Source organism: Micrasema longulum, unplaced genomic scaffold, assembly GCF_059751315.1.
Source record: "Micrasema longulum isolate JH-2025_06_02 unplaced genomic scaffold, ASM5975131v1 h1tg000390l, whole genome shotgun sequence".
Taxonomy (NCBI): Eukaryota; Metazoa; Arthropoda; class Insecta; order Trichoptera; family Brachycentridae; genus Micrasema; species Micrasema longulum.
Window position 1 is genome coordinate 242,163 of NW_028277591.1, and position 14,117 is coordinate 256,279.

General features: G+C 30.8%; 1 protein-coding gene across 20 annotated transcripts in view; it reads right to left on the minus strand.

Moving 5' to 3' along the window:
• The window catches only part of LOC148281954 (uncharacterized), a 72,309-nt gene extending 58,658 nt beyond the window's left edge, over positions 1 to 13,651 (minus strand). For 3 of the 20 annotated variants that reach the window (XR_015822212.1, XM_088225850.1, XM_088225845.1), the window contains exons 1-2: positions 13,296 to 13,591; positions 10,038 to 10,183 (exon numbers count right to left, since the gene is read on the minus strand). The gene's annotated coding sequence lies outside the window, so the exon portion shown is untranslated. Of the gene's footprint in view, positions 1 to 10,037; positions 10,184 to 11,923; positions 12,095 to 13,295 lie in introns of those variants that run through there. The other 17 variants (XR_015822216.1, XM_088225858.1, XR_015822213.1 and 14 more) reach the window with 12 other exon arrangements.
• Between the last annotated feature and the right edge of the window lie 466 nt (positions 13,652 to 14,117).

Genomic DNA, 14,117 nt, shown 5'->3' on the forward strand with positions numbered 1-14,117 from the left:
GAATCCCGAACTACGGCGAATCTTATCTATTGAATATATTCTAGCATATTACTTACTGGTTGCAAATTATGTGGGTATGCATTGTTCAAATTATTGGCACAACTTTAACATCCTTTAAACCTACAAAAATTGTTCATTTCCTACCTTAGTATCCTTTGATCATCTACCACAATAAGAACTCGTGTCGAGAATCGCGCGTTTATTTTGTTGAACGTGTGCCGCATCAAAGATTTTGTTTTCACCAACCACCAGTGTTCAGTTCCAGATCAAGGGTATGTTCTAGTGTTGGTGCCGCTCGCAATTGACCAGTCAGACCAGCGCAATTCCATCAAGAACGAACCAGGTTAACAACATCCATCCCTAATCCATCTCATTCGTTGAGGTTATGTACCAATTGACACTGTGTACCGCATATCGAGGATATTCAATTATTTCATTAAAATTTAAATAATGTCTACTCAGCTAAATAACATCGTAGAAGCCCTAGGGCTTCGCCCCCCGCAAATTTTCGCCCCGCATCCACGTGGGAAGTCAGTTTCCTACCACTAACTGATTTCAAATTTAATTTTTGTTCACTAATAAACTATCAAATTAAGCCAAAATTAAAAAAAAAAATGTGGATTATTATTGCTATGATTTCTTTTCTAATTTTGAAATTTTTCCGCGTGTGACGTCACAAGTGCACTTCGGTGAGTTCTGCTTATTAGTGAATTGGCTTCCTGTAAACCAGAAACCTTTCAGAACACTGTATTATCGGTTGAGTCGGAAAAACTAGAAGAACTGAATGACGAAGTCATTCAAAGTCATTGGTTTTTATAAAAATCATTAGAAAATTACAATATTTTGAGTTTATCTAAATGTTTGTAGACAAAAGACTGAATGGACCCCCTAGGGAGTCATTAAGAAAAATGTCGATTTAATATTGATAAAAATATTTTCATACACGCGGTAAAAATTATAGCACAATTAAAAGGCAAAGTTGCCTAAAAATGTAAGAAAAAAATAATAAAAATCATGAACAAATTACAACAGAGATGGAGAACAGTTTAGATAAGGGAATTCGGAAGTATAGCCATTTACTGGGCTTATGACCTGTCTTTGGCTGGTTTAAGTGGCTACTTTACACACTGTGTAACATTCACATTTTTGCCTATGTTTGAATATCCATATTACTCCAATTCTTCCATCTGTTGATTTTGCCACTGAACCACCCATGACAGGTTATAAGTCTTGTTAATGCCTAGAGTTCCATATTCCCCTCTCCAAAATGTTTTCCATCTCTGTTGTAATTTGTTAATCATTTTTATTATTTTTTTCTTACATTTTTAAAAACTTCGCATTACGATTTAACGCTTAGATTTTTACCACGCAAAGGAAAATTTTTTACATCAATTTTCCCAAAGCACTGAACATCCTCATTGGTTAGAAACGACCGTGAAATCGGAACCATAAAAAAATAAATCTCATTCGAAAATGCTTATTTTACCTTGTGTAATCAAGCCGATACAATGGGTTCCCAAAGTTAAACGCTCGATCGAGACAAAGTATTTCTTTATCTGAAATAAACTCCCTAATGCGATGAATATCGAAGCCAAAGATCGACCGATTTATTCCAAATAATAACAAATGGCTTCCCAAAGTTTTCTAATTTTTCACTTGATAAATTTTCTTAGGAGAAACAACAAACCGCAACCTGTCTGAAGTTATTATTAATGGCGGTACTTTGGTGTAAGACAAAGCAAAGCACTATCCAGCTACTCACAGACGGAAGGTTCCGGGTTCGATTCTCGGTGAGAATTTTATATCAAGAAAGGAAAAAAATATGATGTACGAAGTCTATGTCAAAAGTAAATTGAGTTACATGATCGCCTTCTGGGGAACTGGTAACAAGAATACAAAAACAACAAAATAAAATTCTTAAACTAACATACAATCTACCCTACCTGACCTCTACGACTGAACTGTACAAAAAACACACCAGTTTGACATAAACTACTTGACTAAAATTGAGACCTTAAAAATTGTGCTCAAAATAACACTGGAAAACATACAAGACGACGACATAATATTAGTCAAAAATGCTGACACACACAAATATAACACCAGACAACAACAACACAATCATATTGAAAAAGCAAAGACAAACACAGGACAGTCAAAAATACTACATAATGGACTTAAACACTACAACGACCTACCTTTCTACTTGAAAACTTTTAATGGAGACAAATTTAAAATCAATCTGAAAAAGCACATGATGACTGAACTAACTAGACTAGACGAGACATAAAATGACAATATTAAATTTCTAATGTAACCCTAACGGGTTTTTTAAAATTGTAAATAAATAAAAAAAAATTAAAAAAACACAAAAATTTAAATGTACTTTTTATCAAGTTTGGGCATTCTGTGATGCAATTCACCAATGTAACTGGGCCTCCTGGCCTGTAGTGATGCAAAAAAAAAATTGCAGAAGGGAATATTGAAGTCTAGACATCCGCAGGGCTTGTGACCTGTCATTGGCTGGTTTAAGTGGCCACTTTACACACTGTGTAACATTCACCATTCTACCTATGTTTGAACGTTTATATTTCTTCGACTCTTCCACCTGTTAACGTTTTTGAAGTAAAATTGCTGAAACCTTTATTGTTGCCTGTGAGATTCATCTGATTGCATTATTATGACGCCGCCTGTAAACATTTTTAATTTTTTTTACTTCTTGTTGGACCAGGTGGATTCATCAACAATGTTTTGAGTTTGTCTACAAAAATTTGGACAAACTCAAAACATTATAAATAAAAGTCTTAACATTTTAAATATGCCCTTAAGGCTGTAGTCTCATGAAAAGTAATGAAATCAAAAGTTATTTTCAAATTCGGGCTATTAAAAAACGTAAATTTAAATGTATTAGATTAAAATTATATATATTTTTTTGGGGTACGCAAGGCTCAATATTGGAAAAGTACACGCAGTTTTATGTATCTTTTTTGGGTAATACCGTGTATGTTGGATTTGATCCGACGTTTCGGCTACCATTGCAGGAGCCATCTTCAGGGAAAAAATAAATACATTTCTCTATAAAACACACAGTTTTCCCTGAAGATGGCTCCTGCAATGGTAGCCGAAACGTCGGATCAAATCCAACATACACGGTATCACCCAAAAAAGATACATAATATTGATAACAGTGACCGTGAAAACCTTCGCACCTATTTACACGCAGTTTATTTATTTATTTATTTTCTTCCTGTCATCCTGTTAAAGTCCTGTGTTGAAATGGGACGAGCAATTAGTTGACAAAGACACATGAGTATATCACCGAAAATAATATATCATATCAGAAACGTAATAATAAAAAAAAAACAAAATATATGGCTCATCAATATGGTAAACAGTAGACTCAAACATTTGGAAAATTATCAAAGAGTTTCCCGCAGTGTATCTTAATCATGTGTTTCATGAAAGAAATACGATCAGCCTCACGCTTCAGGTGCCAGTCAGTGAAATATTGTGCAAAGCTTCTCAAACGAATATTTCATGTTGACTCGGTATTAAATTTAGGACCTTAAACGTGATAGGTGAGCACGCCAATCACGACTTTACGAGGCGAGATTTTACATTTCTTTTATCAGTATTTTCATCTGAGAGTACCCATCGAGTTGAAAACACTCGTTCGGGATTTTGATTCTGCTTTAAAGCAGTTTGTATTTAAACAGTTGTTGTATGAAATACGCTGCATTTGGGTTACAAATGCAATGTCTTATGCACCACTAGATGCAGAAAAAGGAATGACGATGATCTATTTTTAAACGTACCTTCACGTTTTTCAAAACCAGTTTTTGAGTAATAATTTTAACTTAAGAAAGAATTAAAATTAAATTTTCTGTAAATACATTTTAATGCACATACAAATACATTCGTTTAAAATAATTCGTGAGTATTTATATCAAAACCAAATATTTGCATTCGAGGAAGTAATTCCGATACTTCCCACTACGCATGAAGATATTTTTATTAAGATATTTTACAGTGATTTAATTCTGCGTATCAATATTTACAAACCTGTCTACCTGCTTAAATATTAGTTTACTTTTACAACCATAAATATGCGCTGCTTTCAACCAACCCGACATTTACGGCTTCCAACCAACCAGCTTATTCCAATAAATCAACGGAAGCAAATATCGTCAGCGTACTTACGTATTTATTGCAAATTTTCAATAAACGCTCTACACAGAAATGAAATTGTGAAGTCAGCATAAATTCACAGTCAACTGTTGAAGAGAGATTTCCAATTTGAAATGACATTCAATTCAAAGTAACTGAAAATATAAAAACTATTAACACTATGGACGTCATTATCCAAATAGTGTTATAATTATAACTAATTAAACTCAAGCAACTATATTTTATTTTATGTAATTCAATTATAATTTATGGCATATTAGGATGCGGAGGCACTAATAAATCGATACCTCTCAAATCTGCTCAAAAATCAATCATTTAAATAATTTTTTAAAAACCCTTCAGGTACCCCAGCGTCAAGTTATTTGAGGAATTCGAGATTTTAGATTTAAGACAAATATATATTTTTAGAATAATAATGTTTGTGCAAGTAAATCATTTTATCTAATCCCAAAAGGAACATTCCCACACTACCAGAAGTCAAACTAGAGGATGGGTCATGGGGTCTATCACAAACTCTGAATTCGGGGAAATAAATTTCAGGTTTCTGGGCCCCAAAATATTCAATATGTTACCCAAAGATTGCAAAACCATGACCCGGATTCAAATTAGCAAATTTGTAAAAAAAAGGGTACTGGATTTAGGTCGAGAAAAATCGGAAAATTTACTAAAAATAAATTCATAATAATTAATATTGTATAACTGTATAGTATATCAACAAGAAGGTAGTAATGTAATTGTTTATTTTTGGTTAAAAATGTCTGCCTTAAAACAGGTTGTACCTAGTTAGGCAGACTAGACATGATCCAGAGAAATCTATTACCTAAGTGTTTTTGTAGTAGATAAAGTTATTGTTGTTTTTGTTAATAAACTTTGATTATTATTATTATTGTGTTTGTTTAAAATCCGCTAGTTCCTGCAAAGGATCCTTAGAATACACCAGCTAAAATGGTATAAATGGGCAAGGCCGTAGATTTTTCCACTTTTTCAAAGGATTTTTTTCTTTGCAACTTTTATGAAAAGTATCTTTCTCAATGTTGCACGAACCATTTTAGCTAGGCAAGTCGCTTATCAACGTCCTTTTTTATATAAACATTAGAAGTAGCATATAAAATATAAAATAAATTATTTTTTTCGTATTTCAACAATATTTTGAGTTTGTCAATTTTTTTGTATAAAAGGATTCGATTCAACTCACTTGGGAGCAGTTAACACATAACAACTTAAGAACATTAAAGAGTATGTTATATAGAAGTCTTGGCATCTACAGGTTGGTTGGTTGGCTGGTTTACGTGGCCATTTTACAACTGTATAACATTTACCACTGTAAACATCAACATCAACAAAAAATCAAAGGAATATAGATGTTTAAATATGGACAAAATAGCGAATGTTACACAGCGTGTAAAGTGGCCACTTAAACCAACCAATGACAGGTCATAAAAATTGTAGATGCCTAGATTTTCATATCCCCTTCTCAAAAATGTTTTCTCTGTTACAACAAATAAAAATTTTCTTCGATCAACACTTGCTATATATGTTTTCCTATATAAAGCTATATTTTAAATACTTCAACTTGTAGGTGAATTGGTTAGGATCACTCTTTTCACACCAATTTGTATCTGTAGATATGTTGAGAGTTCTCCATAAAATAATATAACGTATTCTAGGAATTATAGTGTGACAGAATCCACTTTTAAAGACCGCTCTAACAGCAAAATGGTGCTGTGTTAGCGAAGACACAAGAGGTCTTCTCTAAACTGTAATTCATCTCTGTTGTAATATGTTATTTTTAGCATTAAGATTTGAAATATCAAATAAGTGCTTCTATTTTTGGGTAACGAGCCTTTTCTCTGGACAATTATTAATATTAACGCTGATATTTAATGATTAATAAATGTGTAGAAAAACAATTTATTCTTTTCAATCTTCGTATTCCAAAGATATGTCTCTAGAATTTCGTTTTTATTTGAATAATTCTTACGTTACCACTTTTGGCCGTATCATTCATGAAGTGAGAAATATGGTGAATTTTATTTTCAGTTCTAACAAAGTAGAATGCACTTTTACCTAAAAAAAATATTGATTGTATTGTAATCCAAAGTGTCTGATCAAGTAAAGTATTGTATCATATCAATTTATAAATTAAATATATTTGCAATGTTATTATTAGAACACACATAACAATATGTATGATTTGTGTGCCCTACTTTAAGATTTAAATAAAATAAAAATATATATATTTAAATTTTGAAAAACAGTTTATGTTCCACCGGCAAAAAATAAAAGTCTTATCTTTAGTTTTGAATATGTTTTTTAACCCAATATTTTGAATTTTATTGTTCATCCACATTATACATTATTGTTTCAATTACGAATTTCATATATTTAATTTATTTAATTAGGTTTTATTTCAGTTTTATTACCTTATTGTTACAAAATTTTATAATACATATTTTAAAAAAAAATAATAATTTAAATGTTAAAACATTTAAGTTTGTAAGTAAAAATTCTTGATGGAAGTTCATTGTAATTTATTATATAAATAAAACACGAGTGATACTTTAATCCACAAATAATAACTTTATTTAATTTACTTACATATAACTTTGAAGTATCTATCCTTACCTCTGTTTTGTATAAATACATTTAACTCTTCAATAAAGATACTAGTCTCGAAGATGTCGCGAAAGCAATGAAACCGGTCACTGGATATTCCAAATTTGTGGTTTAAAGTATAACTCGTGTTTTATTTATATAATAAATTTAATTATTAACTTAATTAAAAAAAAAAAAAAAAAATTCTGAGAAGGGAATATGGAAGTCTAGGCATTTACAGGGCTTATGAACTGTCATTGCATGGTTTAAGTAATCACTTCACACAAAAGGAACGTAAAAATTTATACACTCTAATAATGGCTGAGTTTTTTAAAGTTCTTATCAGTCTGAAAAAATGAAAACTCATCCCATCATCCTCAAAGTTGAAAACTGTTCGTCCCAAGCACGCCCAAGAGGAACACCATGGGATAAAGCGACAGATAACTACCATGCTCTCTTTTTTTTCAGAATTTAAATATTCCAAATTATTATCACTGTTTTTTTACATTTTAAAAGTAAAAAAAGGTCTATGAAATACTGTCCAGTAAAAAAAAATCTTTGCTATTTATTAGTAGCATACATAATATTTTTAAATTTGTAATTTTGAATTCCTGCGAAAACAGTCATTCCATTGGCCACGCCCCTAATACGTTACGATCCATGTTTATTTGTTCCTGGCCGTCGAAATTTGTTTTGAACATTATCACAAATTTTGACGTCACAAAAACCGAGGCCAAACTATTGTTATAAAATTTGCCAGTTGATGCCGCCCGTCAATTCATAAATGCGTTTGTAGTGTCTAGAGTCGATTATTGTAATGGTATTTACTACGCAGGTCTACCAATGAAGAAAATGACTCGCCTGCAGTCTTTATTGAATGCCCCAGCGAAACTTATTTTTGGAATCTCTAAGTTGAGTCATATCACTCCACTACTTCGGAAATTACACTGGCTAAGTTTTCCACAGAGGGTGGAAAACAAACGTTATCTTATGTATAAGTCACTGCACTACTTTACTCCAGAATATCTAAAGGAACTCTGCATTCCAGATAAACTAGCTGACAGACGTTTTTCGCTTAGATCAGCTACATCTACGTCTAAAGAAAAAGTCATTATTAGTATCTAAACAAACAGCGCACTAAATTTGGCGAACGCGCATTTGCGGTCGCAGGCCCTACGGCATGGAATGCTCTCCCAGCAAAGCTCCGAAACTGTGAGAGTGAAGTGATGTTTCGGAAGAAACTTAAAACCCACTTGTTCTCTAAATCATTTGAATAAATCCTTAGCATGTGGTGACAAAGTACAGTGTATTTCTTGCATAAAAAAAAAAAAAAAAAAAAATATCTATATTTAATCACTTTGTAAACCACCCTTTAGGTATTATATTATGAAAATTGCGATTTATAAGGTATCCATAATAATAATAATCATTATTAAATTTCTTTTTTACATTGATGTATGAAAATATTTCTCCACAATATCCATTTTGATTTTGAAAATACAATAAAATATTCTTAATCCATTTCATATATTTTTATTGATATTTCCCTATTGTGGTTCAACGCCTTTGACCTGAACACTGAAACCATGACCTCATACGCAGTAGGCAAACTAATTAACTATTAAACGACAGGGCGGACTAATCATCACTCAATTTTCTTTGTGAAGAATTTCACAAGACTACATTATCATCACCATTCCCTTTCCGCATATAATGGCGCACAGGGAACTGCATTGGTACACCAATCGCAACATATCTTGATCATTTTTTATACAAGAAGGTAAAATGATCAGTCTTACGGTTCACGTGCCAGTCCAGGGACTATAAAATATTCCAGTACAAAAACACATTTTTAAAAATAAATATTTCATGCAAGGTAAATGCGCTGACCACTACACAACGAGGCCGACACTACATCACGAGAGTGTACACAAGTCAAAAACGCTCGTCCGGGACTGGTTATATTTTTTATTTTTTTATTTATTAAGGAAAAACAACGGTTGTTATAAAAGAATACAAAATATTAAAAAAATAGTACATACATCCAGTTAAAGTTTTTCACAAATATAATGAGAGAACATTTTACATAGTTAAGAGAATAATAATATGTTATAAAAGATATGAGAAAAAAAAGAGCTCTTAACAAGGTTAAGGGATGAGGACATTGAGTGGAGGAGAGGGATTTTCATAATAAAGTTGAATAGTTCAAAATTTTGATATTTTAATAAAATAAACATAATTAAAGGAACATAAACTTATTACACACTGACAAATGTTTTATTTTACAGGGTTTCAAAAAGTTTTTTTTTGTAGTCACAAAATTTTGTATTAAAAATATCTAAATAGGGACAAAGTAAATTAAATTTGGAGCAGCTACGGGACAATTGATTGAAATACGCTCCAAGAGATATGGACTATTGCACACATATAGCTGTTATGTGCCATGTAAGGTGTTGAGGCACTTTGTAATGAGTAATTGAATCGCCTTCCAGTCGTCAATAAAAGGCAGCTTCGAAGATGGTTTTGTTTTATTTAATTATTTAATTCACTTTTGAAGATAACAATATGTCTCCAACTACACTCGTTGGCTTACTGTACTTATGATTTAATGATATTCAAGTTTACATTTTATAATAAAATGTCGTAGTCACGACGTACTAAGTTAGGAATCTAATTTCAATGTATCTTCCTGGAATCAATGTATGCCATTATAAAGGGTACATTTTCAGTAACTAGAGGGGATTATAGTAGGTTAATTTAGGAAAAGTTCAGTTTGGAGCATCGCAAGGTGCATCTGAACAGTCAATCTTTAGACAGACAATATTGTCCCTTGGGACATCCGCCCCTTGCAGGTGAGAGCATTAAGATAAGTAAATTATCAGACGCGTATAGACTCTAGATATAAATTGTCAAATGGGTATAGACTACGACTAATAAATAAGCCTTGGCTAAAATAAAATGTCAAGCCAAATATCAAAAATAAAATAGTTGCGATACCATGTAAGTTATTGAGGTGTAGGAGATGGCAATTATCTAACAAGGGTTTGCGCTAGTTTTGAATATAACAAAAGGCAAAAAAGGTTGGCACACAACATAGCCCACCTTACACAGACACGAAAAAATAATATCATTCGGGGAAGGTGTGGATTTGTATATTAGTTTGATTGGTGTTTTGAGGAAGAGATGTGTAGAAAAGCTGATTGGTGGTTATCTACAACTATTTCGTAACATTTAATATAAATAATTCTACTTACCTAAATATAAATTTTGAAATTCTGATTTCACCACTTGAAGCACTTTCAATTCAGTATTTAAGTTTTATTATAATAATGTCTATAGTTTGCAGTATTTTATTACATATTTATTAAAAGTTTGATAAATCTTGATGACGAAATATGCACTGATAAAAAAAAAGTATATTCAAAATATATTTTTAAATGAGTTGAAAATACGACAATGTTTATCATTATAATATTGATGTTTTTTGTTGATATTTCATAATAAAACTCCAAAGCTAATGATTATGCCTACTTAGGCAAAAGCGCTCGTTGGTCAAAATAATAAAAAGTAAAACTAAACCTTGAAGTTTCATTGATAAGTTTATTTATAATTTTATTTATCATTATAATTCATGAATTTTATTTTTTTCACATCAACCCCTATTTGCACCTGATACTTTAAAGGGCGCTGAATTAGGACATTACATGCAACCTAAGGACGTTTTTATCCACAGCGAAATTCCATCGGGCCCAATAAAAGAATAAACGGTGGATTGACTTTTATCGTACAGTAATTAAGTTTTAAAATTATTCTATTTATTTATTGGCTGGTAAACGCACGAATCAGCACACGATAAATAAGGTCGACAAATCTCCACTCGATTTTCTAAGCAAAATTTAACCCGCGAGTATAAACTAAAGAAATAAAAAAAAATATTCATTAAAATACACTTATCCAAATTGTATCGGCCAGGGCCCCGATTACAATGGGAAGTTAACATTTATCTTAAATTTTATATACAAAGTAAAATTAAGTTTTTTGTATGAAAAGCAGAAAATGCATACATTTTGTTCTTCAAAACATGTTCAATTATCGGTTTCCGAAGAAGATACTTTAAATGTTTACGCAAATACACTTACTTTCAATTTACTTAAACAGAGAGGAAAAACATTTTTGAGGAGGGAATATGGAAGTCTAGGCATTTACAAGGCTTAAGACCTGTCATCGGCTGGTTTAAGTGGCCACGTTACACACTAACCAGCCAATGACAGGTCATAAGCCCTGTAAATGTCTAGACTTCCATATTCCCTTCTCAAAAATGTTTTCCCTCGCTGTTGAAATAAATTTAAATATGAACAACTCCCTAGGGTGGAAATCCAGCCAGTCTGCAAGCATTTGGACATAATCAAACATTATGCTTACTTTGGTTCACTAATATTGGTTTTTCTTTATAGACAGTCGAATAACAAGTACCGTGGCGCAATTAGTTAAACGGCTGACTGTGAAACTGGCGTCACTGGTTCAATTCCCGCCAGTTGCAAGAAAAAAAAGAAAGAAAAAATCTCAATTGTTTTGGGTGTTGTGGTGTATTTTTCATAACCTTATTTCCCTCTTTCCTACCTGCTGACAAGCCTCTAAACAGAAGTTTAGAGAGGTTATTCTTTAAAAAAATATACATAAATATAACTTTTATAACTTCCCATTGTAATTGAGGCCCAGGTGAATCGGCACGATACATGTGAAATGGGTCTAATTATTTATCTTAATGTCCCAGTCTATAGACGATAAAACATTTAAATACAAATCCATCTTAAATCCATCAACAAATATTTCATCTCGACCCTGCTAGGAATCTAACCACTATAAATCTAAACACTATACTACGAGGCGGACCTATCTCTACTCGGTTTTATTTTTCAATATTTTAACCTGATAGCAGCTATCAAGTCGAAAACTATCTGTCAAGTAGAAAACTAGAATGTCAATAAATTTATTGTCTAAACAGAATTATGAATTTTCATGTATGAAAACGTGTACATTTTAATTTTTTTGAAACATGTTCAATTACATGTTACCGACAAAAATATTTAAAATCTTTATTCTAATATTTATATTTTCATTTAAAAAAAATCAAACTTACTTTATGAGTATAAGAAGATAATTTTGTTGAATTCCCATTTCAATATAAAGGAAATGAGGTCTTATTTTTATTCACACACAGATCTACATATTTAACATATTCATTCACTTTATTTGACCGGAAAAGGATATTACTGATAGAATTTAGTATAATTTGTTTTGGTCATTTTAACTTTTTTAGGGGTGGGTAATTTAGTGTTTTGGATCATCTCAATCAAACAATTTAAATAGTATTTATGAATGGCTTATGTATTACAGGCTGTCATTGTATATTATTTTTGTTTGTTTCATTTATTGACATTAATTGTAAAAATATCACCAGTCAAAAGAAATTTAAAAAAAAGTTTAAGTCTGTAATTTTTATACACGTACTTGAAATAAGAATGTTTATTATTTTTATGTGATTTTAAGCTTTAAATTTAAAAAGTGACTTAACGGCTCCATTCAATTGAGTTTTATACATAATTTTTAAAAGTCAAAACGTAACGCTTGTCGTGAAATAAAAATATCCTCCTTGGAAAATTTATATTAATATATGTCTCACATGTTCTCCAGATAAATAGAAAGTTAACACAACTAGCAAATTTTTATCTAACTAAACGTATCTTGTTTTGCGTTTTAAAAGATATTTCTTTGGATGTTAAAAAATTTAACTAGCGTTCATAATTTTGACATTGAATTTTATCTTTTAGTTTTCAATTTTTAAATTTTAATTTCAATTTGTGATTTTAATTTTACGTATTAAATTTAATTTTTATTTTAAATTTTAATTTTTACTTTAAATTTGAATTTTAAATTTAAATTTACACTTTTCACTTTTAATTTCAACTCTTAATTTTAACTTATTTATATGTTTATCTACTACCTACATCTAATTAATTATTCTTGATTATAAATTTTTACTAAGAAATGTAAATGTTCATGGAAGCAGAGAGAGAGGAAAGGAAAGTTGGAGCTTTGCAATGTTTTCTTCCTTTTATGTACTTTTTAATTAATATTTTTATTGTATATATAAATAATAATTAAATATATCATATATATAGATATAATATATTTTTATCTATATATTTTTTAAATTTAATTACTTTTTCCCCTCTCCTGCATTCATAATAAATTAATGTGAAATCTGTAATTGGTCTTATTTTTTTAAATTGTTTTTTTGTATCTTGTATTTATATAAAGACTGTATGATTTCCTTAATAAATAAAAAACAAGATTTTTTATTATAAATGCAATAGTAACGTAAAAAAATATTGTGTTTGTAATAAAAGACTTTTTTTCTCAATAATTAAAATACTATTTTTTTTTATTTATTAAATAAAACTAAATAAAATTATGGTCTTATTAAATAAATGTCAAAAAAAATAACTAACCCTTTTTTACTTATTGAAAACGATTTTCAGTATCCAAAATTTATTAATTGAAATTTTCGGTTAAGGTAAAATTCAGAAGCTTTTAAGTTATGTCAGTTTAAAATAATGGATCGTTAACCGCACAAACACTTAACGAAATAATATATTCACTACCACAATTGTCAAAGTGTAATTGTACAATAGAAAGTTCTTATCGCTTCACAAATACATCGAGCGGACAGGTGACGGTGGGGAATACTATCGTTACTCGTACTACGCGCGCCTATTCCACAAGTGCCCGGCGTCGGGACGGCACTAGTGCGGAGAACGGGCGTCGCGACGCCCGGAGTAGATGGTGCCAAAAAATGTCTCATCCCAGTGGACATCTATTATTATACGGATGCGCGAACTATAGGCCCGATTCTTTATTTAATGGCAGAAGCGCGCAGTAGCGGGGAAAGAACGAATTCGTATAATTTTTTTTTTTTTCTAATATTGACCACATGCAACTATTAAATAAACAAGAATGTATAGGCACACGTGATATTTTGTTACAATGGTTGGAATTGTATTTGTATAATAGAAAACAAATAGTAGTTGGATACAAAATGAATTAAATATCCGTATTAAAAAAAAGTCTTAATCTAATTGGAAATTGTGGAAAGAGGTGTACCACAAGGCAGTATTTTCGGTCTCTGCTATTTATAATTTATAAAAATGAGCCACCCAAAATTGTCAAAACATTTTCCTTTTATTTTTGCGAATGATAAAGCATTATTTCTTATTGCACAGGTGATTCAAATTATAATGCTATAGATACAAGGGAAAAATGACAATCAGTAG